Source organism: Corvus moneduloides, chromosome 5 (assembly GCF_009650955.1).
Source record: "Corvus moneduloides isolate bCorMon1 chromosome 5, bCorMon1.pri, whole genome shotgun sequence".
Taxonomy (NCBI): domain Eukaryota; kingdom Metazoa; phylum Chordata; class Aves; order Passeriformes; family Corvidae; genus Corvus; species Corvus moneduloides.
In genome coordinates this window covers 40223699-40247577 of record NC_045480.1, presented here as the reverse complement: position 1 = coordinate 40247577, position 23879 = coordinate 40223699, and the positions used below count along the sequence as shown (strand labels likewise).

Genomic DNA, 23879 nt, shown 5'->3' with positions numbered 1-23879 from the left:
GCTTTGTAGGAGCCTGGTTTTCAGTGATGTTAAATGTAAATGCCTTTAATCATTACAAATTTGCCAATTTTTGTTTATAAGGCTATATAATGGTCTGCATATAATACTATGTCATTTGCCAAAGAGGATTGTATACTTACAGGAAGAAAATAGGATATCTATGAAAATTGGGAAGACACTGCTTGGAGAATGAGAATACAACCAGGAATGTACCAGCACAGTCTCAAAAACTAGGCTGAATTCCTGAAAAGTAGCACTGTCTTGGCACAGGAAATAGTCTGAAGTGTCAGTTACCCCACATACATTATATATGCATAATTCAATTATATTTCAATTTTTTTTAAGATACTACTACATTAATGATAAACACAGGAGAAGTGGGAGCTAAGGCAAAAAGGGGGGCTAAAATCTGTGGTAAAAAAAGGGCTGGGAGAAGGCAAAGAAAATCTTCAGCATGGTCTGAAGCCATTGCACACAGAGAATTGAAGAGGTTGATACCTAGTCTTGAATTCTGCCTGTGCTCTGAGCTGGCCTGGCATCATGACCATGGCTGCAGGTGCCTGGTTGATAAAAGGCCCCAGAGCATCAATCTCCCTGTAGGAAGTTTAGTAATAAGGTCAGTATCTTGAGGTTTGAGGAGTCAAGCAGTATAACACAACTAATTCTGACACCAGTTTCAAGTGTGGTATGTATTTACTTTGCATGGTGCTGGTGGGGATATTTAAACAGTATGTAGCTGGAATTACTCCCATAATATAGAATGGAAAATGCATTGTTTTACAGAACATTTCACACCTGTAAGAGTCTGTTAAAACACTATTAAATGTTCATTGATTGTTTGACAAGCACAGGTAGGTAAGCAACCGTATCCTATAGTCAACAGCAGCCCATGCACAGGCCTGCCAAATATGACCCGTCTCACTGAGAAAACAGACATTAGCCAGAATTACAGTATCTAAACTATCAGTATTAAGTGTCAGTTTCTGAATAGAAAGCATCAAAATAAGTAAGAAAACCTCCTGTCAAAGGGAAGTGATGAAGAAAAAACCTGGGGTACACATGTGTTTGCTGAAAGACAAATTAAATGGTATACCCTTGGTTTTAATCTTACAGGTGCTTTCAGTAAAATTAAAAGGTGAGGTGAAACCTCACCTGGAATAAGGTACACCTTTGCTGTCTAGTAAGATGAATTCAGGAGGTTAAAATAAGCATAATGAGAAAAAAATTCCCTGACAGAACAGCCAAAACATATATGAATGAATAAGGTTTATAAGACTGTATGTTGAGAGTGAGAGACAGAACCCATATCAAAGGAAGCAGAAGGCTGCTACACTGTATGATAACTATTTCTGTGAAAATTTGGGGGTTTGTGTGTTGTTCTTCATAATTTTTCAAGTGAAGCTCAGGCAAAGAGGTGAACTGCAGTGAAGTAAAGAGGACAAATTTCATGCTTTTGTGAGAGAAAATATCACAACAATGTTATTCTAATCTGCCACCAGAATTATCTTCACTCTGTGGATGCAAAGATGAATTTACATCACTGAGTGATACACATCCTCTTGGTACCCATGAGGGTTCTTACTAATTCACATAGTTGACTAAATAAAGAGAGCATCTTTCTGAAATTGTTACATCACTATTTCAGAGCCAAATACATTAAACAGAACGGAAATTATAGTTGATGGTTATACTCAAGTCATGGTGAAATATTTCTGACATGATTAGCTATCAGAAAAGTGCACTACCTGAACATGCCTAACCATCATGATTATCTTTCTCTTACTTGATAGAATAGACTGCGAGGCAAGTGTCAAAACCCTGAATCCCTTATTTAAATATTTCAGCACTGTCACTGACAATTTAAGTAAACCTCAGCAAAAATGTAAAGATTATATTTTTCAGAGAGATAATACCATTTAATTATGCTTGCAAAATTAAGGTGAGTTTTAAGGGCAAAACAATGCTAGGGGTGCACTGGATGCAACTGCTGTTCTTCAGAGTTTTTACTCTGATATTTGGATTTCAGTGCAGAACTCAATATCTAAACCCTTTACATTTGTTACCTATTTTTTCCAAAATTTTCCCTAGAATGAAGGGAAATGTTAGCCCAGGTTTTCTAGTTCCAAAGAATTGGAAAAAAACTAGCAAAAGGGGATCTCAGAATGGTTATTTTCTGTTCAAAATTATTTTTAACAAATGGTAGTGGGCTTTGTCACATACTGAGGAGTTGGGGGAAAAAATGCCTATTCAGAGTCTGAAAAACTCTGACACAGAGTTCATTCTAAGACCCATCCAGCTACTCTCAGGTGACGGATCAGTCAGGGGATCCCACTCTACTCACCCATAATTACACCACATCCGGAGTGCTGTGTCCAGTTCTGAGCTCCTCAGTAAAAAAGACACATGGAGCTCCTGAAGCAGCTCCAGAGAGGGCAATGAAGATGATGAAGGGACAGGAGCATGTCTCTTATGAGGAAAGGCTGAGGGAGCTGGGCCTGTTCAGCCATGAAAAGAGACAACTGAGAGGGGACCTCATCAGTGTCTGTCGGTATCTGACGGGAGGGTGTCAGAGGGTGGAGCCAGGCTCTGCTCGGTGGTGCTGAGCAATAGGACAAGAGGCAATGGGGCAGAAACTGATGCGGGAAGTTCCAGCTGAACATTAGGAAGAACTTCTTCACTGCGTGGGTGACCAAGCACTGGAACAGATTGTCTGAAGAGGTGGTGGAGTCTCCCTCACTGGAGATATTCAAGAACCAAGTGGATGCACTCCTGTGCCATGTGCTCTGGGATGACCCTGCTTGAGCAGGGAGGTTGGGCAAGGTGACCCACTGTGGTCCCTTCCAGTTCAGAAAAGTTCCAAAGCTATCAGGGGGTGACTCTCACCACTCCTGCTCCCATGTCCCATCTTGTCCAAGCAGCAGGAGCTCCTGGTACTGTCAGTACTGCTGGCACCTCAGCCTTGCAAGAACTCCCAGTACAATCAAGGCATGCTTCACCACCAAGCTCTTGCACAAGGCCTGATAGCAGGTTATTGAAACTTTAGAGGAGGTGCAGAGCGGGCCAGAGGTAGAGAAAGAGGAAGGGGGGAGGGGGGGGAATCATGCATCCCATGGTAGTTTGCTGAAGGAGAGTCATTCATTTCCTTTCTAATGAAAGTGTGCATGGTGCTCACAGACAACGATTTTCTCAGTTGTGACTGTTTTCTCAGTAAGTTGTAACGCCATTAACTGTGCATCAAGAACAGTGACTTTTATAATGCCACTGGCACTTCTGGATGTAAACTTGTCTTTGATAGTTTCATATCAAATGCTCAATTACTTGAATGGACATTATATTTAAGGCCATAACCTGGATGTGTAGAATTCCAGCCAGACACAATTTTCTGTACATTTCATCTCAGAAGAGAATATACTATTGGGAAAAAAAAGATACAACCTTGTAAAGGTAAGAGGGTCTTTCTTTCATTACTCCACAGAGAATAAGGATTTCTTTTTTTTTTTTTTAACAAGTACGCATGAGGCTGAAAGACAGCCTTAAAACTAATGAAGCACTGATTTAGCTCCTGGAAGAGTTCCCAATGCTTCCTTATTGGCTACTACAGTATATAAAAATCTAATGAACCACAAAATGATGATGGAGAAATCCAGTCTACTCAGACTGGCTTCTGGATACTGGAATATTAGAAGTGCTCATCACAGTCATTATGGAGAACATAATAGATGGAAAATAGCATGATTATGAGATTATTAAATTCCACTTCCCTTTACTGTTTCTAGATTCAACAAAAGCGGTTTTTTGCATGTTTCATTTTCAGATGTTTTCCTGTATTACAGATTGCAATTAATGTATTCTCAGCTAGATATAAAAATTAATTATGAATATAAATACATTATTGTTAAGTATGTATTAATATCAGTATATAGATGTAATAATAGATTTTTATCTAATTAATATAATAAACTCAATTATAAATACTGTTCTATTTCTGGGATTTCTATTACACAGTGTCTGGATTGCTAAAGCTGTGGACACTTCATTTTGCCTACTACGTCAAATGCTGATATCATGATACCACCTTGTCCTTAAGAACTCAATCTGATCAATTTTTATCTTTTTTTAGTCTTACAGATGTCTTGTACACTGCCAAATATTTGTACCAATGCAAATAATGTTTTATTTCTCTACAGATCAGAATGTTGGACTGCAAGGTTTTGCTATATGCAAAGGTTTGTACCTCAGCTATTGCAGAGATTACTTTTCCAACACTGTGGCTCTCTACCCAACATTTTGAAGGAGTGTGGGATGGGAGATATGGATGTTAAAATAGTCTTTCAAGTTTTTTCCTTGGCTGCTTCTACCCATATGAAAATATGTCAAGAGTTACAGCATCTTTGCCTCTGTCATCCACACTGTGCTTCAGTTCCACAGTGCAATGACTGTCATCATAAACAGTGCAGTCCACTTGGCGCCTAAATCATGTGTGCACACAGACATGAATTTTCAGCCTTAACATTGATTTGTAGCTAATCTGTATCACAGCATAACATAGACAGTGGCAGGAGAAAAGGATTAAAGATCAGCAGAAATGTTATCAAGATCTCCAGCTGTAGCTTTCATTGAGTACCCTGTAGGTGTTCAGCTGAAACTACAGTTCACTTTCTCCTTCAGAAAAAGTCACTTCATATTTTTACATGGCATCCATTTGGTAATTAGCACATTTTTAGTTATACTGCTTAACCTAATTTTTAGCCATTGATTAAAGTTTTCTAGACACAAAATGAGGTTGCAGTATTTCCCATATTCAAAAAGTATTTACATTTTGCTGAGAAATTAATCAGATCCTCCTGTTAACAGTCAGAATATTTTCCCAGATGTCAAAAGATCTGCAGAATTTACCAGCTACATTTTTAGTAGCTGAACCAGATGTGAGTAAATTTAATCTCTTATATTAAATTGCTTAATTAGGAAAGTAGCATATTGTTGCATCTAGCAGGGAGACTAGGGATGATTTACCACATTATAAAAAAATTCAGAATACATCAGACTTCTGATTAGTCTTTAGCATCCTTCTGGTGTTTACTATGGCCTATGACATTTGGAGTTTGCCTCTACCTACCTGTTTGCTAGTTACCTTTTCATGGAAGTACTTCAAGGGTCACAGAGGAAACTTTGTTTTTTCAAGATGTTACTTTAGTAAAAGAAACAATATTCTACATGCTCCATTTCCCTTATTTAGTACATACATAGTAAATAATTCATAGGAGTCCGCTGTATAGAGGATTATAGATGGCCCTATGTCAAACTAGTATCTTTTCCTTAGTCCTTCTCTTTAGATAACAGATTTTTTAACTCGGAGTTTCCTAGGGAAAATTTCATAGGATTTTTTTTTTACTTCTTGGACTATACAGTCTAGGCCTGATGGTTACCGCCTCTTGGACAGAAAGTTTCTCTGCTTCTGGATACATCTTAAACAGAGATATTTTAAGGACTACCATTTCCTGTGCAGAGCTTTAAGAGCACCTTTTACATTCAGTAATGTGAAAAACAACCATTAATTTCAAATTCTCATCGGTCATCAGTACCACAGCCATTATAGACATCACTTATATTCCTTAATGCTCTACTCTTAATGCTGGCTACTGTCATGGGCACTCATGTTTTGTTTAAAACACATCTCCTTGTTATATTCAAATCTCTGCAGCATAAGACCCCAAACTAAATGTGTGTTCTAGTATCAGTCTAGTCATGACTTCATGAACTTGCACTGGTACAGGAGGATACCTGCACAAAGTTCTTGTCTGAATGCTTGTCCTATGATAATACCACGAAATATTTTCCACCACAAGGTAATTGCTGAGATTGGAACTGGGCAAGATAAAACCTTTTAAAAATACTTAATTTTATCGCTTTTTTCAGAAAAAAAAAAAATCAAGAAGAAATTTCACAGTACCATTTCACAGACCCATAGCTTCATCTTTTTTTGTGCATATATATATATATATATATATATATAATATAAAACATACATAAAAATGTAATGACTGGCATTGAGCCTGTGTTTGTGAGGGGATGGCCAATGTGATGTGGAGGGAGAGAGGGAGAAGATTCCCCAAGGTTGTAAACAGCCCCGACACCCAAAAAGAACACAGCACAATTAGGCCAGCCAGTTTAAACATCTGGCAATACAAAAACAAACAAAAAACCAAAAGGAAACAAAACAAAAACCCACCAAAAACCCCAAACCACATTAAATGTGTTAAAATGTGTGGCCCTCTTCTCTTCTTTTAAAATGAAGAAAATGCACACATACAGGTGCCTGCTGCTGGTAGTTCACACGAAAGATTATTCTACATTAAATAAATATTATCCTCATCTGGACAAATGACTTGGTATCCTCTTGTTTACTTTTACTTGCCAAAGTTGAGTCAAATACATGGGCTGTGAGAAAAAATTTCTACAAAAAAATATTGACTACTCCAATGAATTTACTATTTCTACTTCAAGCAGCTGAAATCCTAGCAGAGTATTTGCTCCCTTTTTCTGACATTTTGGAAGCCAGATTTTTGTGCTTCTTTTTATCATTTTTGCCTGCTAAAGTGAGAAATTTTGTCACAATTTAGAAGGCTCAAAACAAGTACTATCTGAGATAGTTAATTCAAATTTCTGTAACTCAAAACAGCCTGGCTCTCAGATGATGCAGATGGTATGAAGGAGGAGAAGGACCGTTTTGGCCACGGAATCACATTCAATACTTTTTTTTTCCCTCTAGCATAATCACATAATCATGTGATGGGACAAGACTCTGAGGCTACTGCTCTGTCCCCATCTTTCCTTTTTTTTTGCTCCATATAGTGTGGGTGTGAGTGTGCCAGGGTTTTCCCTTAGGAATGAATCTAGCAGAGAGGATGAACAAAGGGCTGTCATTCAAAGAGAAGGCAGAAGGTCACAGAATGACAGACAGACACTCCATCAGTCTCCACAGAGAGGCCATTGTTACTGGATTTCTTGCTGAAGTACAGCAGGTTTATCCCCAAAGCACAAGCATACAAGGTTAGCATCCTGTGCTTTTGATACAGCCAGAACTAGGATTTCAGGCAGTAATGGAAGGAATAAAGAGGATATCAAGGTAACTAGAAAAATCCTAAACCAACCCATCAGATTCATCGACCATGTGGCAGTTATTCAGCTGTATTTCATATCAACCACAACCCCACCGCTCCTCAAGGCGCATCTCTGTTCTCCCTGTCATAGTGCTGCCTGTGCTTTGAAAACTCAGTGGATGCCATGGCCAAAGTTTTGTACTACCTTCTTTTCCCTTGAAACTGATGATCATTTGTTTTCCTTTAACGGTCTTGAATCTAATAAAAGTGATAGATACCTAACAGAATTATTAATTGCTTGGCGGTTAATCCACAGATCAATTTAAAACCACAGAGTGATGCCAGCCACTACTGCAGTAGCCAATAAAAGGTAGGCAAAACATTGTATTTTCATCAAATCTATTAATCATAATAATTATTCACAAACTGCATTACCATGGAGACAATCCTCCTAAAATCACCTGAATTAATGAGGTTAGTAATTAACTTTATTTATCTCATTTCAAACGTGGTCCTTAGGTTTTGACATTTACTGATTGGATTCTGCAACCTTTATATCATTTACTTTGGAGTAATTTGTAACCAATTTTGCACAACCCTCTGACAATTTTACTGAGCAACCACAGATGACAGAAAATCTTTTTCTTGCAAAACATTCTTGAGAGAAGTAGGTGCATAGGTGCATATACTCATATAGCCAGCTTACTCAGCTTATGCATCACTATTGACATTTTATCAGAGTTTAAAAAAAAAAAACAAACCAACACAACAAAACCCACCAGAATTATGATCAATGCTGATAGTTGGTTTTCTGTGATCTGATGGTACAGATCACAGAAAAATTTTGGAAACACAAACAAAAGCAAAAAAGCAATAAACAAAAGCAAAAAAGCAATACATAGCATACATACCTAGAAAACTCAGTTGTTGAAAGCTCTTACCCAAGGCAAATGAAGGCAGATGCTGCATCTGTTAAATGCAGTGGTCTAACTGACATAAAATTGCCAGGTTTTTATAGCCATCACCATGCATCTTTACGAGAAGAAAAATTCTCTAACCCAATGTGCATTGCAGCTGGTGGAAGAGAAGCTGTTTATGAACTTTTCCATGGGCTCCCATTGTGCATGTTGACAGAAAATTTGCAGGCCAGAACACAGACAGTAGTGGTACTGAATGCCAGATTATTAATATACACCAAAGAAGAGAAGAGTACTACTATGACTTTTCTAACCCAAGGACACAGATTATTTCTGTCCTCCAATAACTTCACACCTTCAGCAGTTGACATATCTGTTAAACCTCTAAAAGAAAACTTTTGTCTCTTGTACTTTATTTTATACCTCATGAACCCATGATGGGCTAGAATGTAAGTTAACTCTTGAGTTTAATTGTTAAATCAAGTGAGGTATCTTCAAACCATTTTGACTGTAGAGCTGTTTAAAATGAGCTCAGTGATCACTTTGATTTTCAAGCACTTTTATAACTGCTTTCCATTAGTGTAGAAGATTTTTAAAATGCTACATGTAAAACCAAATGCTACATGTGAAACCAAATGAAACTTTCTTGCAGCAGCTAGAAAATAATCTGATCTCAAAATAACTGTGGAGATACATAGATAGATAGATACATACATACGTAAGCACATGGACACACACATTTGCTTACAAATTTTATGCTGAGGTTCTGCAGGATTTCTCTCTCTCTCTTCCCCTCCATCCCTGCACTCTGAATTCAGCAGCAAATGTAATGAGGCTGGGGTAATGTTATGATTTAGAGTAAGTCACTCCTGCATAAATATCACCTAATTTTAAAGTAATATCATAACAATTTTAAATGAAATGACTATTGTTTCTGTGATCCACTTCTCTTGGAACATTTCAGAAATTTGAATTTTGTATTCTTTTTAGAAGTAGGGAAAAGCTTTTTACTTCAGCTGTATGAAAAATTCAAGAAATACAGGATGTTGGAAGGTACACCTTGTCTCCTATGGTCACTCTTAAAGAATTAATAAAATGTGTATTTGCATAAATGGCTTGTTTTACAGGAGTCTTCATATAACCCAAAAGTGTTTATTTCTGGTTATAAACTTCAAGCTTAATCTTTGGTGAATGCTGTATTAAATTGCAGTGCTACCATGCATGGCTACTAACTGCAAAACCAAATGTGCATTTGGTTGTAAATTTTACATCTTCTAGTAAAAAGAATAAAACAGCCTCCCCATTCCCAAAATCATAGGAATTTTCGACCTATTGTTTGCCTAGAGTTCCTCAATTTTCCCCAGATTGTTTTTGACAATTATTTGGTCAAGGTTGAATTCCCACAATAAGCATGTGCAGCAGAGTTGAGAATGCTTCGGCTTCCATCTGCCAAAGTTGAACGTATTTCCAGATAGATTTAGCCCAAATAATAGTGCAGATCTAAGCACTAGAATGTGGTAGTTGATAGCAGCACTGCTAGTAACACCCTTCCCTCACCTCTGCCCAAGCCATGTAGAGTAATATCTTAGCACCCAATGCAATATGTGGGATTAACCACCATGGAAGTTGAGGCAAAAGTGCTGCCTAATGAGATGGTTACAAACTGGCTCATTGCAGCCAAAACAGAGTTGAATAACGATGTAGTTTGCAGTACTACCAGGCATTTGCACACAAGGAAGGGACCACTGGATGGAACTCACTGGCTTGCAAAGTTGCTATATATGCTGGAGGATGTGCATTTAAATATTAGCTACTTGTAAGCACTTTGCCAGAAGGGGCTTCTAGGTTAAATTGAACATAATCTGAGAAAACTCACAGCCCAAGAGTACCCAAGGATCTGGAAACTAACTTGAAAAATTCAGATTCTGGAAATAGTGATTTTTTTTCTTGTCGTTCTCACTAAGACATGTTTATCTCCTCTTTGAATTGGAAAGTTCTCCCCATCCTAAATTAACAACAAAAACATTCATAATAAGTCCATCCTACTGCAAAGTCTCTGGTAATTCCATTTAAGACAGGAATGAAAACTGACACTTAAAATTCACTATTGTTTTTGAAGTGAACAACAGGTTTATCTGAAGGAAATCCTCTTGTGTCACACACAGACTGCTCCTAAGGGCATTATCTGGTTTCTAGGCTGGGTGGCAAACAGAGACATACTGTATCTCTACCCAATAAAGAGCTCTAAACTGTTTGGCAAGCCAAGTTATGCCTTCTCGCACACATCTGCCAGTTCCCACATAGTAAGCATCATCTGCACTAAGCCAAGACGGTAAATTAAAATAATTCCCTTGCAAGATTCTGGAACATCCTTTAGGACAGCTGCCATCCAGTAAATTCTAAAATACAGGAATCAGTGGTATTAAAGCCCTGGCAAGCCTTTCATTACCGACACAAGTAATGATGGTAGGTTCATAGCTGATCAAATCTGTCTACCAAAAAACTAACTAAAATGAAAGTAGGACCATTTGGCAAGTAAAAAGAAAAAAAATTACCTAAGCAGTAGCTGAAAATTGTTCATCCATGCTACATGGAACTTAAGAGTGTAGATGCCAACACTGTAACTGTGGTTGTACTAAAAAACATTAACCTAATAGTGTGATGAGAAGTAAGAGACATTAAATATAAGAGGTGTTTTCAAAAAAAGAAAAAAGGAAACAATAGCCATGTAATGTATCATTTATGTGTTTTCCTCACCATAAATCTACACACCAAGGGAATACACTTCCTGATCTGTAATCTGTATGAATTTTGAGAAACTGAGCGAAAAAATACATCAGTATAATAAAAATATTTAGTTAACTGATTGTCGTGTATATGTCAGGGGTGTTGTAAGCCCAGTGTGACAAACAACAAACTCAAACAGAATAAAAACCATTGCATTAAACTCTAAAATCCTTTGTTAGCAGACCAGATACAATAATGTCCAGAAATTGTCTTAGATTAGTTTAAAAAATTATTCCAGTTCATCTTGTGCATTCAGTGCATGTGGATATCTACTGTACTTATTTTTTGTACAGACATTCAGATCACATCTCCCAAGCAGGACATATACAGGAGATGGAATTCCTCACAGAAGAGTGTCTTATCTGCGAGAACAGAAAGAGAGGAAATGCCATGTTTTGCATCCCCAAGACACCAGGGCATTTAAGACAGAAGCCTGAATGTTGGCTCCCAGACAGCCTGACTCCTGTCAAGAAGGAATGCTTCCTGGCTTGTAAGCTTCTTCCCCCTCCTTTGTTTCTATCTCATCCATTACACCAGAGAGAAAAAAAATTTATTCCTTTTTAGGATCCCTCTGATCAGTTCTACAGGATCCAGGGAATCCAGGTGTGTTTTAGTATGTTATAGAAGTTTAGTATGTTATAAAAGTTATAAACTTTTCATAAAGGGTGCTTTGAAAATTGTCTCTTTTTTAATATTCTCTACAAACATTCTTTCTTACTGTGATGACTTGCTTTGCTAGTTTAAATAAACTTGACTTTTACTGTTATATGGTAATCTGGCAGCTATTTTCAAAATTACATTTAGGACACCAGATATTTGCCAAAAAAGTACATTTTTGTTCTTATTTATGAAAAATAAGAACATTTGTCTTGTAGACAGAGAACATGAGAATGTAAATATTTGTTTGATTTTTGCCCTGCTTTGGGCCATAAAGAAATGCCTTGACCTTACTATTCCTGTTACAATACTTATTGAGTTATACAGCCTTATTATTACTGGCTAAAATATATTGCATAATTATCATATATCCTAGATCTCTGTTGTAAACTATCACTTATATTTCATCCATAGAGACTAATTGCATTTTTTTCAGTAACATTTCTTCAAAGAATTTAAAGGCAAAGATTATAGCAGAGCCAGGGATCCCCTTAGACTTTACAAGAATATTCCCCCCTCCAAACTGAAAGGGAATCTACGTAAAAATATAAGTTAGACAGAAATGCATATGCAAACTTTTGCTTCCAGAAATCCTAGACTGTGCCAACAGTGGTAATAAATATGGCCAGATGTTATTGCTTTCATAAAAGTCAAGTTACAAAACCTGGAAACTCACTCAGTGTAAATGAAGAGAAGAAAAAATTGCTTTGAGTAAACCTGAATGTGATAGCCACATGGGGCAAATACAAAACAGCACAAAGAATTAACAAAAGTTCTGTCAAAGAGAAACCTACAGCAATTTTGTTAGAACCTGTAAATCAACCTAACATGAAGTATCTTCAGATACCTTTCTATTGTCTATGCCTTTTTAATGCAACAAATGCATAAAGGGCTTACACATGTGAAAACACAAACTTTTGATAGATGTAATATCATGTCTAGAAACCTTTAGGATCTGAAACAAGGAAGGATACTATAACAAGCATCTTTTTTTTTTCAAGTATCATATCACAAGTAAGACCTAGTAGCTTCAGCCTGCAAAACTGTTTTTTGTCTACACATTAGAGCATTACCTCAAAACATTCTAGTTTTAGAATCTGTTTCTTTTGGTGTGGTTTAAGGCAAGATAACACAGATCAGCAAGGTATGCTGATCCACAAACTGCAACAGGAACTGCATATTTTTGAATAAAAGGGGTCACATGAGTACTCAAATTTAGAGTCCTCCAGACTCTGTGCTTGCACTCAGTGCTTTTCAATCCGTGCAATACCCCACCTAACATTTTCCTTACAAGTTTTTAGGCACTGCTTTGGAATTGGTATTTGTTTCCTCAACAAGAGGTTGAGTGAGACTTTGTGAATCACTTCAAGGTCCCAGACACTTGCTTTAGGATATCAAGATTCAAATCAAACTTCTTTGAAGAAAACATCTTCTTGCCCAACACAAGCGCCAGTTTTTCAACACTCCAAATAAAGAACTTCTCTTTCGTACTACAGATGTAGTAACTAAAATTGCCTTACTTCATGAATATTACACTATATTCACACACTTCCAAAGAACTTGTGAAAATTGTGGACAGTTCTACGGAAGAAGGAAGTACAGCAATCACCACGTGTGGATTGCAATAACAATGCTACTAATCTTATTGCAACATCTATTCAGAATATATCCATGCAGGATGCAGACAGAGAATTATCAGATGTTCTGCACTCCACAGAATGGCATGGCAAACTGGCCATGAACTTCTTCAGAAGTCACGGGCAAGGGACAAAGATTAAAATCTGATGTAACTGTTTAATGCACAGAGTTCCTTGTGAGGCTGGAAGTTTGTAGAGTGTTTTAAGGGACCTTTCAATTGTAGCAAATTATTTCCTTCCTGCACCACAAAGTGAGGATGTTGCCACACGAAGGCAGTTAGCAACAAGTTACAGCCACCAAAATAGACTGCCAAGTGAAAGAATTTCTAGTTTATCATGGCTCTCCTAAGAGTCTGCTTCTTTTGTAAACAAGCAGTCAGAATTATTTACACAAGTATAGAATTGCTTTTGCAGGAATATTTAAGTCCTTCTGCCATCATATTCTTAAAAGGAAAGATTTCTAGAATCTTTTACTCTTTAAAATCCAGCTCTTAAAGTTATCAAATAATCCTAACTCTGAAATAATCTATTTCAAATGAGGATCCAGGGAAAAAAAAAAAACAACAAAACAACAACAAAAAGAACCAAAACCCTGTTTTGTCAGCATTATTAAGACTTTGGAGAGGAAAGTTCATAGATTCTTTCTTTGGAGGATCCTTTTCCATATTTTGATATATACACCTATTAAAAATCATCAAATTTATGGCAAAATCTTAATTAATAGAATTTTTTACACAAATAAGAGAGGTGATCTCCACAGTTCAGTAGATTGATAAAATTGGGTTTATATAATTTTAATATAATTTATTATAAATTCTATTAAAATTATCTATTTTATAATATATAATATATATAATTATATATTATATAATTTATATATTATATAAATTTATTGTTCAGTAAAGTTTAAAAATTAAAAAAATAGGGTGCCTCATAAAATTAATTTCAGTATTTCTGTGAAATAATTCTTTTTATGAGATAATAAAAAATAGCTGATGTGTTATATCATGAAAACAGTTAGTCATTGATCCATGGGAAAGTAATGTTTAAAGTTAGACATTTAAAAAAACCCTTCTTCTGAACACCACATTATTCTGTTTCAGTAAGTTTATTTTTCAGCAGCAACTTTCGTATGCTTCCCTCACTTCATTTCAGCACACCCTTTAGATGACCCAGAACTGCATCTTTGTAACTGGAATATACCCCAGTGAATAATTTCTGAGAACACAGTTCTTGCTCAGCTAACAGTAACTGCCAAAAGTGCTCTGACAAATTAGGAAAATCAGAAAAATGCAATCACTTTTATCTCCAGCTACTGATTAATTGTACTACAGCCACAACTAGAATTTGAAAATGCAATTGTGACTTGAGTCTTATGCTGTCCTTTGCTTTGAAAGAAAACTGGATCATATTTTCTTTTTCTCACAAAAGCAGACCTATACTTGGGTTTCTGGATGAATTTGATCTTTTGAAATAATCGTGGCAAACTAGGGCTAGGAACAGGAGGTAGAGCGTATTGCTGTTTCTCTTGGCATACAATTTTCAGAGATGAGGTTGGTGTTCCATCTTCATATGTCAAGATTTAAAAAGTCTAGAAAGATAAAATGATATATTCATAGAAATTGCACATGTGATGGGGTGAAGGGAGGGTTTGCTTATGTCTGTACTGTGGGGCATAATCCACTTTCCATGATAAACCTGCCTCAGCCACTAACCAGGTGAGGTTTGTGATTCAGTCAATAGTCATCAAAATACACAGCTGGAAATGGACTCAAAATACACTCAGTGCACTCTCCAGCGGGGAGTTTTGCATGGTGTATTTGCTGAAGCTAAAACAACCCATTGTACCTTTGTAGTCCCACAGATAACTATGTTTGCTAAAGGACTGTGAGTTGTTCCTGATTACAGCTGACCAGAGGCAATTCAGACCTACCCCCTCTCTGTTCCTGTGTTTAGTCATACACCCTGACAGCTCATCTTGCATGCCTTGTCCCAAGTCTATGTTTTGATCACAGCATGATGACCAATCATGTTCCACTTCTAGCTGCAGATTCCTTTTTATTTGAATACAAAGGTGATGTAAATGAAGATTATCTCTGTGCTCTTAACCACTACTTTTTCCCCAAAGAACACCGTTTAAGACAACCAGCTTTTCATTACACATAAAATTAAAAAATACTTTACAACCAAAACCTGAAGTTATCCATGTACCTCTACCTCACAAAGGCTAGAGCATTTGTCCTTATAATACCTACAAGGTGAGCCATTATTCAACATCTCTGTTTCACAGATAAAAAGCTTAAGCACAAAGCCCTGCCAAGGTAACATGAACACTTGCATTTATCTTGGTGGTATTAAAACAAGTCCTGGATTCAAAAGCAGTGCTCAGGCACACAGATAATACATGAAATAGAAAACAAACAGAAAAACAAAAACCCAAACAAAAAAACCCCAAACTTACCTACATCTCCTGAATCCCAAGGCAAAAAAAAGAGAAGCACCAAGCTATAGCTTTTCAGCTTCCATTGTACTCTGAATCACACTATCCTGACATCTACTAACAATACATATTATTTACATTACACGTCAGTTAAATATCCTTTCTACACATTCTAGGCATGCAAAGTGCAGAGAAATGCTAGCTCTCTGGAAAGAATAAATTCAGAAACACAAACTATTTCGTAAGCCCTAAGAGAGTTCCAGGTGTAAGCAGGCAGTATTCCTGCACAGACAGGTCACTTTGCTATTACACACAGCACAACTCCGAACTGAATGTGATGTATTAAACCCAATTCAAAATACATTTACAGCACAATACAAACATAAGCATTTTATACAGAAACAAACAGCACTGTACCCCACAGACCAAGCTAAGGAAAAGCTTTGCCTTAGATATTCTTTTTTTCTACAGAGAATCACTCTCTTTAACAAATAGTTTTTCCTATGTTAATGATCTAGAAAACATGGATAATACTGAATACTGGAAAACACATTTTTATTTATAATACCTTGCATGTGGCAATCTCTTTCCAAGTCATTATTAGCATCAAGCAAAAAAGTAACTACGATCCATTTTCCAAGTAACACCTCTGAGCAGTGGAACACCAGAAGGCTCTATCAAGTGTAGTTACATTTTCCTGTCAGCCTCTTGGTTGTAGAGACATATATTGATTTAGTGTGTACGGAGGCAGAAAGCGTTGCCACTAACACTAGAACTGAAAGAGTGGGAGGAACACGGTGCAGGAATACTCAAGCCTACACACAAAACCAGGATATGCTGCTCCACCCAAGGGTGGATCCAGTGCAAACAAATACATGGAGACTTACAAACCTGAATCTCTCATAGCACGAGAATCTCAAGCACCAAGCAGAAGAGACATGCTATGCAGCCTTTCCCTACAGTGAACGACACCAGGAACTGACAATTTCAGGGTGTTCACATTATTCATATTTACTTTGAGGTGAGTCTGTATAGAGCCTGGGCAACCTGTTCTTGTTGAAGGTGTTCCTACTAATTGAAGGGACATTGGACTAGAGATGGCCTTTAAAGATCCCTTCCAACCCAAAACGTTCTAGGATTCTGTATTTATACTGCATGCAGAGATGTGTGGTTTTTTAAATGTTTAATCTACTTACTAGCATATCTTACAGAAGGTAATTCAGATCACCTTGGATTTCCTTAGCTATTTCCACTAAAGAAATGAGTGTCATTTTTACCCTCTGTGGTCTGAGTAATATGCCAGTTAAACTTGCCCTACTTTTACATATGTATACTTAATAATAAGAATCTCTGAATCAGAGCCTTTCCCTCCCTTATTTTTGCCCCTCCATATCGATCTCCTTTTTCTGGCGTAGCCAGTCTATTCACAATGGAGTTGAAAATACTGAAAAAGTATGCTGGAAAATACCTGACAAATATCAGGAATAGATTCAGCCACACAGATAGTTAAAATTTAGTCACAGTTCTTTCTTTTTTCCTTTTTCTTTTAAAACGTGCTTTCATGCTACTGGCAATGTTGAGAGAGCTGAGTTAGGTGATGAAAGAGACAAATGCTCTGTGTTTCTCTTATATTTCATAAGCATAGATGGAGAGCATGACAGTGACGTAATGTGAGCCCAATGCAGTGTTTGCAGTTCAGAAGACATTAGGATGTTTTTCACTCCTGCCTTGATAACTTCACTACAAGGACTTAAGAGAGCCAGTAGACATGGCTCACTGCACAATTTTGGCAGCTTGCATTGTAGTTTCTTAACTTACACAGCTATGAAGACTGGAGAGTTACTCAAAGAATTAATTGCCAATAAACATTTTTTCTCTTCACGCAAGACAGAAAAAGGAAGAATAGAAATTACAACTATTTCACAGTAAAAATAATGTTTTCTATTAGGTAGCTGAATATAGATTATTATTGATATCAACTATACTGGTTAAAAATGTTTTCATTATTAGAGTTTATGTCCTGGACCTGCCATTTATTTGCTTGCCCAGAAACAGTCTTTATCACTAGCTAACACACCAGCCTTACAAATCTACCTGCCTGTGTCAGTGAGGGGGGACTGCAGATAACAGTTCTGCACCACGTCTTCACCTGAGCCAGGAGGAAGGGAGAATAATAGAAAATACTTAAGAATTCAGGTACTTATCCTCTCCCTGCAGAGTGACCAGAGAAAGCCCAGCAGCATCGATAGTGATGCTGATGGGAGAGAGCATCACAGCTTTGAAGTGGTGTGGTCTACACTGCTGCACTGGCAGCTGTCAAAGCAGATTTGATTCTTTTGTTCAGAGAATCTCTCTCTCCCTCTTGCCTCTCTATGGGAGGCATTCAAAGAGCAGACAATTCTGTCGGGGAATTTTCCTCCCACTGCTGAAAACTACGTACTGTATCAGCAAGAAAATATGGCTAGTGTTTGCTAATGACTAACCTTGAATTCCTTCTAATAAATCAGCAGTGATAAATTACAATGAGAAGAGGATTCAGTGTGTGCAGTTAGGTAATGCAGGGGGTTACCAAATAATGACTATGAAAAGAGCAAAATAAAATAAAACAACTTAAAAATGTTTCAGAATTTCATCCAATATTGATTTGACTTTTTCAATTGAACTAGGGGAAAAAAAAATTAAAAGCTTTCTTTTCCAGGAGTGTAGGTATTAGCTCCTAACATTTGCTTTGAGCTGACACCAGTATGAAAAACAGAAACATTCATGAGCATGCGCACACACACAGAGACATGCAGAGAAATAAGGAAACATCTTAACATAACTGCATGAGCAGACTCAGGTTACAGAAAATTCTAGAGTTTTCTCATATCACTCTGATGACGCAAGGATATTTTGTGTCATGGTATCAACATCAAGATATGGGGTCTAATTCAATACTACTTAAAGGTATCTAAAATAAGTTTTTCTATGACTGTACCTGGTACCACTGATGCCTTCTTTTTCTTTCCCATCCCTTCTCCTTCAACAGAAAAATATTTAATTTTTATTAGTTATAATATATATATAATACAATATTAGTTTTAGTTTTTATGAATTATATATTAGTTACATATTTGGTCTTTATAAAAATTTCGTTTTAGGGAAGAACTGCAAAAAGGAAAGAAAATTACAGGTTTTTAATGGTTTATAATATAGGCTTAGAATTTGATGGGTACATGCCTAAGGGAAAGTGGCAATTTTAAATATAGACTTTAAAAAGTTTCATTATCAGTATCACTATCTACAATTATTTGCCTTTGAGTCAGTCTCCTCGGTTTCCATACATTGTTATCTAGCAAAGGGAAAAAGAGTTGCACTACTTCTACAGCTACCTTCTGCACTTACTTCCTTTTCTTAATGCATTTTTAAGACAAGGACTGTATCATCACACATGTGATTCGTACACAGAATGATCTTTGATGTTACTAGTTCAGGTATATAAAATTCATTATATACTTTTTAGCTTTACTACAATAAATAAAGAAATGTTGTTACTATCATTTAATTATCAGTCCTCCCTTACACTGATTTCAGTTTTATTTATGTTTTGATACAACTTTTTAAAATTCCAAGAGTGATCTGACATCTGTCGAAATCAGTTCTTAGCCACAAAACCAAATCGAATCACCATGCAATGTTATTTCAGATGTTTCATAAGACAGGAACACTACTGAAAGGATGCAATAATAAAAACACCCAACTGCTTCCTCAAAGAGCACTTCTGTATTTTGGCCTCCCACAAATGCCTCCCCATTAAGTTGATTTTGAAGCACAGCTTGAAGCTCAAGGATTTGTATGGACCATATCTACACCACAAGTGTGGGCATCAGAAGCAGTTAGTCTGTGGCAGACATAGTCATTTACTGTGTAATGCTTGTGCTCTGAAATATACAGCAAATTAGCTCACACAAGCCATGGTTAATTTGTGACTGAGAATACTTGTGGTAGCCAAGCAATCTTTCTTACAGAAAAATCAACATATCATCAACCCTGAGGGCTGCTGGATTTCAAACTATTTTGGAACAGGGGCGACCCTGATTCAGGAACACATCCTTACTTCAAAAGGAAATGCTCCAATAAAACCAATGAAAGCTCAGTGCATAAATCAGTGCTTTCTCATAGATCTCAACTTAAGAACCATTAGACACTTATTTTCCTCAGTTATGACCACAGAATACCCAGCCAGTTACTCATTAATTACACAACTGGCAGTACCACTGTGCATGGGATTCCAGATCAAGTGAGATTTTTTAGGATCAAAAATATTACTCTTAGCTTCACAGGAAACTTTGTAATGAGGCAGTCAACGAGTCCTGAGCAAGGAGACCAGTGAGAAAACCCGCTAAGTAAGGAGCTTATCTGATGTATTTGAGATTACATGCGTATGAAATACAATAATGATTTCCTCTTGCTTTGGTGGAACAAGTGAAACACGAGGTAGAGTGCAGAGAATATTGCACCAGCATAGCCCACAGGGAACACAAAGAGCTGTAACTGAAAGGTAAAACAGGAGTGAATAGCAAATCTTGTAAAGACCTGAAAAATATAAACCTCCTCCCTTTGGTTTTAAATTACCTTGACATTTTTCTTACATGTGGCTTCTCCTTTCTTCTTGAAGCTGGATATTCAAACCTTGCAAGTAAATAAGGAAAGCACCAGTTTTAAAGATTGACACAATTTGTTTGATGATGAGCAAGTTGTCAAAATTATGCATAGAAGCCCTAAGGCAGAAAAGAAAGGGTTTTCAACCACAGTGGTAAATAAAATCCTTGACACAGTCTGACTAAAGGGTCCAGCTAGCAAATTCAAGATCTAAGTTCTTCATTGAGACAGAAAAATCAAGGAAGACATACATAATTATTTTTTATCAAACCCAAAGTGACAAAAGCTTTAAACCTGCTGGGGTTTAACTCTGTGTAAAATAGTTTATTCAGCATAGCCTCTCCAATATATTACCTCCCATGCTTTATATCAAATCAAAACGTTTCATTCACATGCAATAAAAACCAAAACCAGGCTAGGTCAAAAAGGAATCAGTAAATAATTTTGATGCTAAGAAAATGTGACTTGCATTACCACAATACACACTAAAGTATATTGCAGCTTCCTGCAACAAAAATTCAGAATAAAGGCATTATAATTGTAGCTACTGTGGTCACAGGAGCTGTTATGGTCCCAAATTTGAAGCAAATGATCAAACATGCCATGTTTCTGGTCCTGTAGGACATTTCTTCTGTCAGACACTGATATCCAGGTGGAGGATGGATCTGACTTTTATCATATGCAAAGCCATGGACCCTACATACATGTGCTTTTTTAATAGCACAAAGCTTTCTATGCTGAATTTCTAATTCAGGTGGTATGGAGCTATCCCCACAAGACAGTACTTTGTCCATAAAATACTTGGATAGGAATTGCATTGTATTATCTACAGTAAATCCTATGTGGGAGTCTTCTATGCTATTAGAAGACAAATATCAGCTAAAAAATTAGTTGTCAACTTCTGTTACATGCCAATTCATTATGTTTTTCAGATCCAAGGAGAGCCCTGAAGAATCCCTACTTGGTATGCCCATGAGCACACACAAACAGATTAGTTTGTTTAAAACTTAGAATCCAGTTTCAAGTTTGGTTGTTTTGGGGCTGGATTATTTTTAACAGATGTTGACTGGTGAAGGAGCACAATCAGCAGTAGCTTTCTGCATGCCTCCCTGCCCATTTTCCTCTCCTATATTTTCTAGAAGGTTTTACGATCAACATCACTGTCACGCAGAACATGTAAGGAACAGTCAAAGCAAGTGATTTCACATTACATAAGCTCTAACAAACAAGGAAACACAGCCTAATATCCACCACAGACATCTTTAGCCCTCAAAATCCTGCTCCACAAAATGAAAGGTGACCTTTTATTTCTGCTGACAACTGAGATCTTAAATTTCCAACTCAGCCACTCCATGCAGCTATCACTTGAATGCATGAGTGGGGAATGCACGTTTCTGAAGGCAAAACCTTTAAATTTATATGGAAGTAAAATAAAAACATAGATGAGATATTGCCTAGGTATAGAAAAAAGATCTGAAGCTAAAAAATTTGTTGTATATTTACTTCAGATGCAAGATGAAGAATTCTGAAAGTTCCATTTTTTTACCTGTAAATAAAGGGGTTTCCACCATTAAATATAATTGTTTTCCATTTCTTGATTACAGTAGAAACCATTAAAGAGTATTAGGAAAATAAAAAATAAAACTGAAACTAAGAATTTCAAACAGTGGTTGATCTCTAGCTCATTATAGGGAATAACTAAAAGCAAAACTTTCAGTCAGATTAGGCATAAATCACTGTATTTGATTTGGGGTTTTATTTTTTAAGCAATGAAGTAATTAAATATTCCTGTTAAATGTAAATTACTTTTGGATGATAAAGACAATTGTGTGCTGAAGATTCTTTGACCTCAAGAGAGTAAAACATGAAAAATGTCTCATAAAAATACAATCTTACCTCAAGGATTGTTTTTGGAGTGAAGTGGGGATGTTTTCAATAGACTCAAATTTTTTTCTTTCAATGGTAATTGTATTAAATAAAATACAGAAGTGTTTCTGCTGGTTGCCTCCTGCACAAAACAGAAAACACTAGAAACATAAAAGAAATGGATTATCAGAACTAATACGTTCAGAATATTTTTGGTCCCTTGTTCGTACTACATGTACAACACCAGGAAAAATAGAACTACTTTCTGTTCATTCACTTCAGGGCTCCTTTTTTAATGGCAGCTCTAGTAATCAGTAATAAGGTAGATTTTCTACAGGTTGGTTGCATGCATCAACACTAATGTAATTTTCATATGGCAGGGGATCATAAGGACGAGTAAGGGCTTCACATTACAGAAGGTTCACATTACAGAAGTTGTGGACAATACTGAATGGTGACTGCCAGTAAGTGACATCCTGAGACAGTTTCACAAGGAGTTATACACAGAGAAGTGGGTTGAGAAAATTACAAGTTGGATTCCTTTTTCAGTTGCTTGACAGATTGAATGTTAATTCAGTTAATAACAAACACCAGAATATACATGGCTGGGAAAAGTGTTAGAGCTAGATTTATCAGATTAAAAATACGTAATGTCCTTATATCTTTACAATTGAATGCATTTAAATACCTATACTAGAAACTTAATTTTGAAACATGAAATGAAATCTTCATGAATTTAGCAAATGCATACAAATATCCTGGATAAATTCATTCAGCTCTCATGGTTTTTAGAGCTACTAGTCCAGCGCAAAGGGGTTGCCATGGCTACTGCTTCAGAGAAGGTCCATTGAATCACCCATTACAACAAACTGTTGCTTTCCAGACACTACAAGCCTACACATTGGAAAACATTATTTCCTCTTTCCTCCTCCCAACACAGCAAGCTTCCCACATAGAGTGAATGTTAGTGCACATGTGTGTGAAGAACCATGCCTGCTCTTTCATCACTTCTTCAGCTGTGACCATTTCACATTTATTGTTAGAAAAACAGGAGACAGGATCACAGAATCACAAAATGGGCAAGCTTGGAAGGGACCACAGTGGGTCTGGTCCAGCCTCCCTGCTCAAGCAGAGTCATCCCAGAGCACATGGCACAGGATTGGGTCCAGACAGTCCTTGAATATCTCCAGTGAGGGAGACTCCACCACCTCTCTGGGCAACCTGTTCCAGTGCTCGGTCACCCGCAGAGTGAAGTTCTTCCTCAACTGGAACTTCCTGCACATCATATTTCTGCCCCATTGCCTCTTGTCCTATTGCTCATATTGCCTGGCTCCATCCTCTTGGCATCCTCCCTTCAGATACTGGTAGGCATTGATGAGTTCCTCTCTCAGCTGTCCCTTTGAGTCTGACCAGGCCCAGTTCCCTCAGCCTTTCCTCATAAGAGAGATGCTCCAGTTCTCCAATCATCTTTACTGGCATCTTAACTTGATCCCAGATATTTTGCTTAGAAACATCCCAGAAATGTTTTTCATAGAAATCCGCAAACCTGTTAAATCCACTGACCAGTCACATTCAAATTTCATCAGGTCTAGAGGTCCCACCATCTCTGGTTTCCCACATATTTAATAAAGTTCAGTTGCTGAATTCAGTACCCTCAGTGCTTCAACTACAAGAGACCAAAATTTGGGCCCTTGATATCAGGGCCTCCTGGGCAGTCACTGCATGAGCCCTGAGATTGCAGCCACTGGCTGGGCTGGTTGCCACTAGCCAGAGAACAGGTTTCATCAGCCCATCTCTCCCCAGTAACAGCACAGGAAACATGGAGGGAGTGGAC

At 37.1% G+C, this 23879-nt stretch overlaps 1 long non-coding RNA gene across 1 annotated transcript in view; it reads right to left on the bottom strand.

The window, feature by feature from the left end:
- The window catches only part of LOC116444817, a 29347-nt gene extending 6649 nt beyond the window's left edge, over window positions 1–22698 (bottom strand). The window contains exons 1-2 of the long non-coding RNA XR_004240538.1: window positions 22076–22698; window positions 20153–20209 (exon numbers count right to left, since the gene is read on the bottom strand). This is a non-coding gene — a long non-coding RNA (uncharacterized LOC116444817). The remainder of the gene's footprint in view (window positions 1–20152; window positions 20210–22075) is intronic.
- Window positions 22699–23879: the final 1181 nt, after the last annotated feature.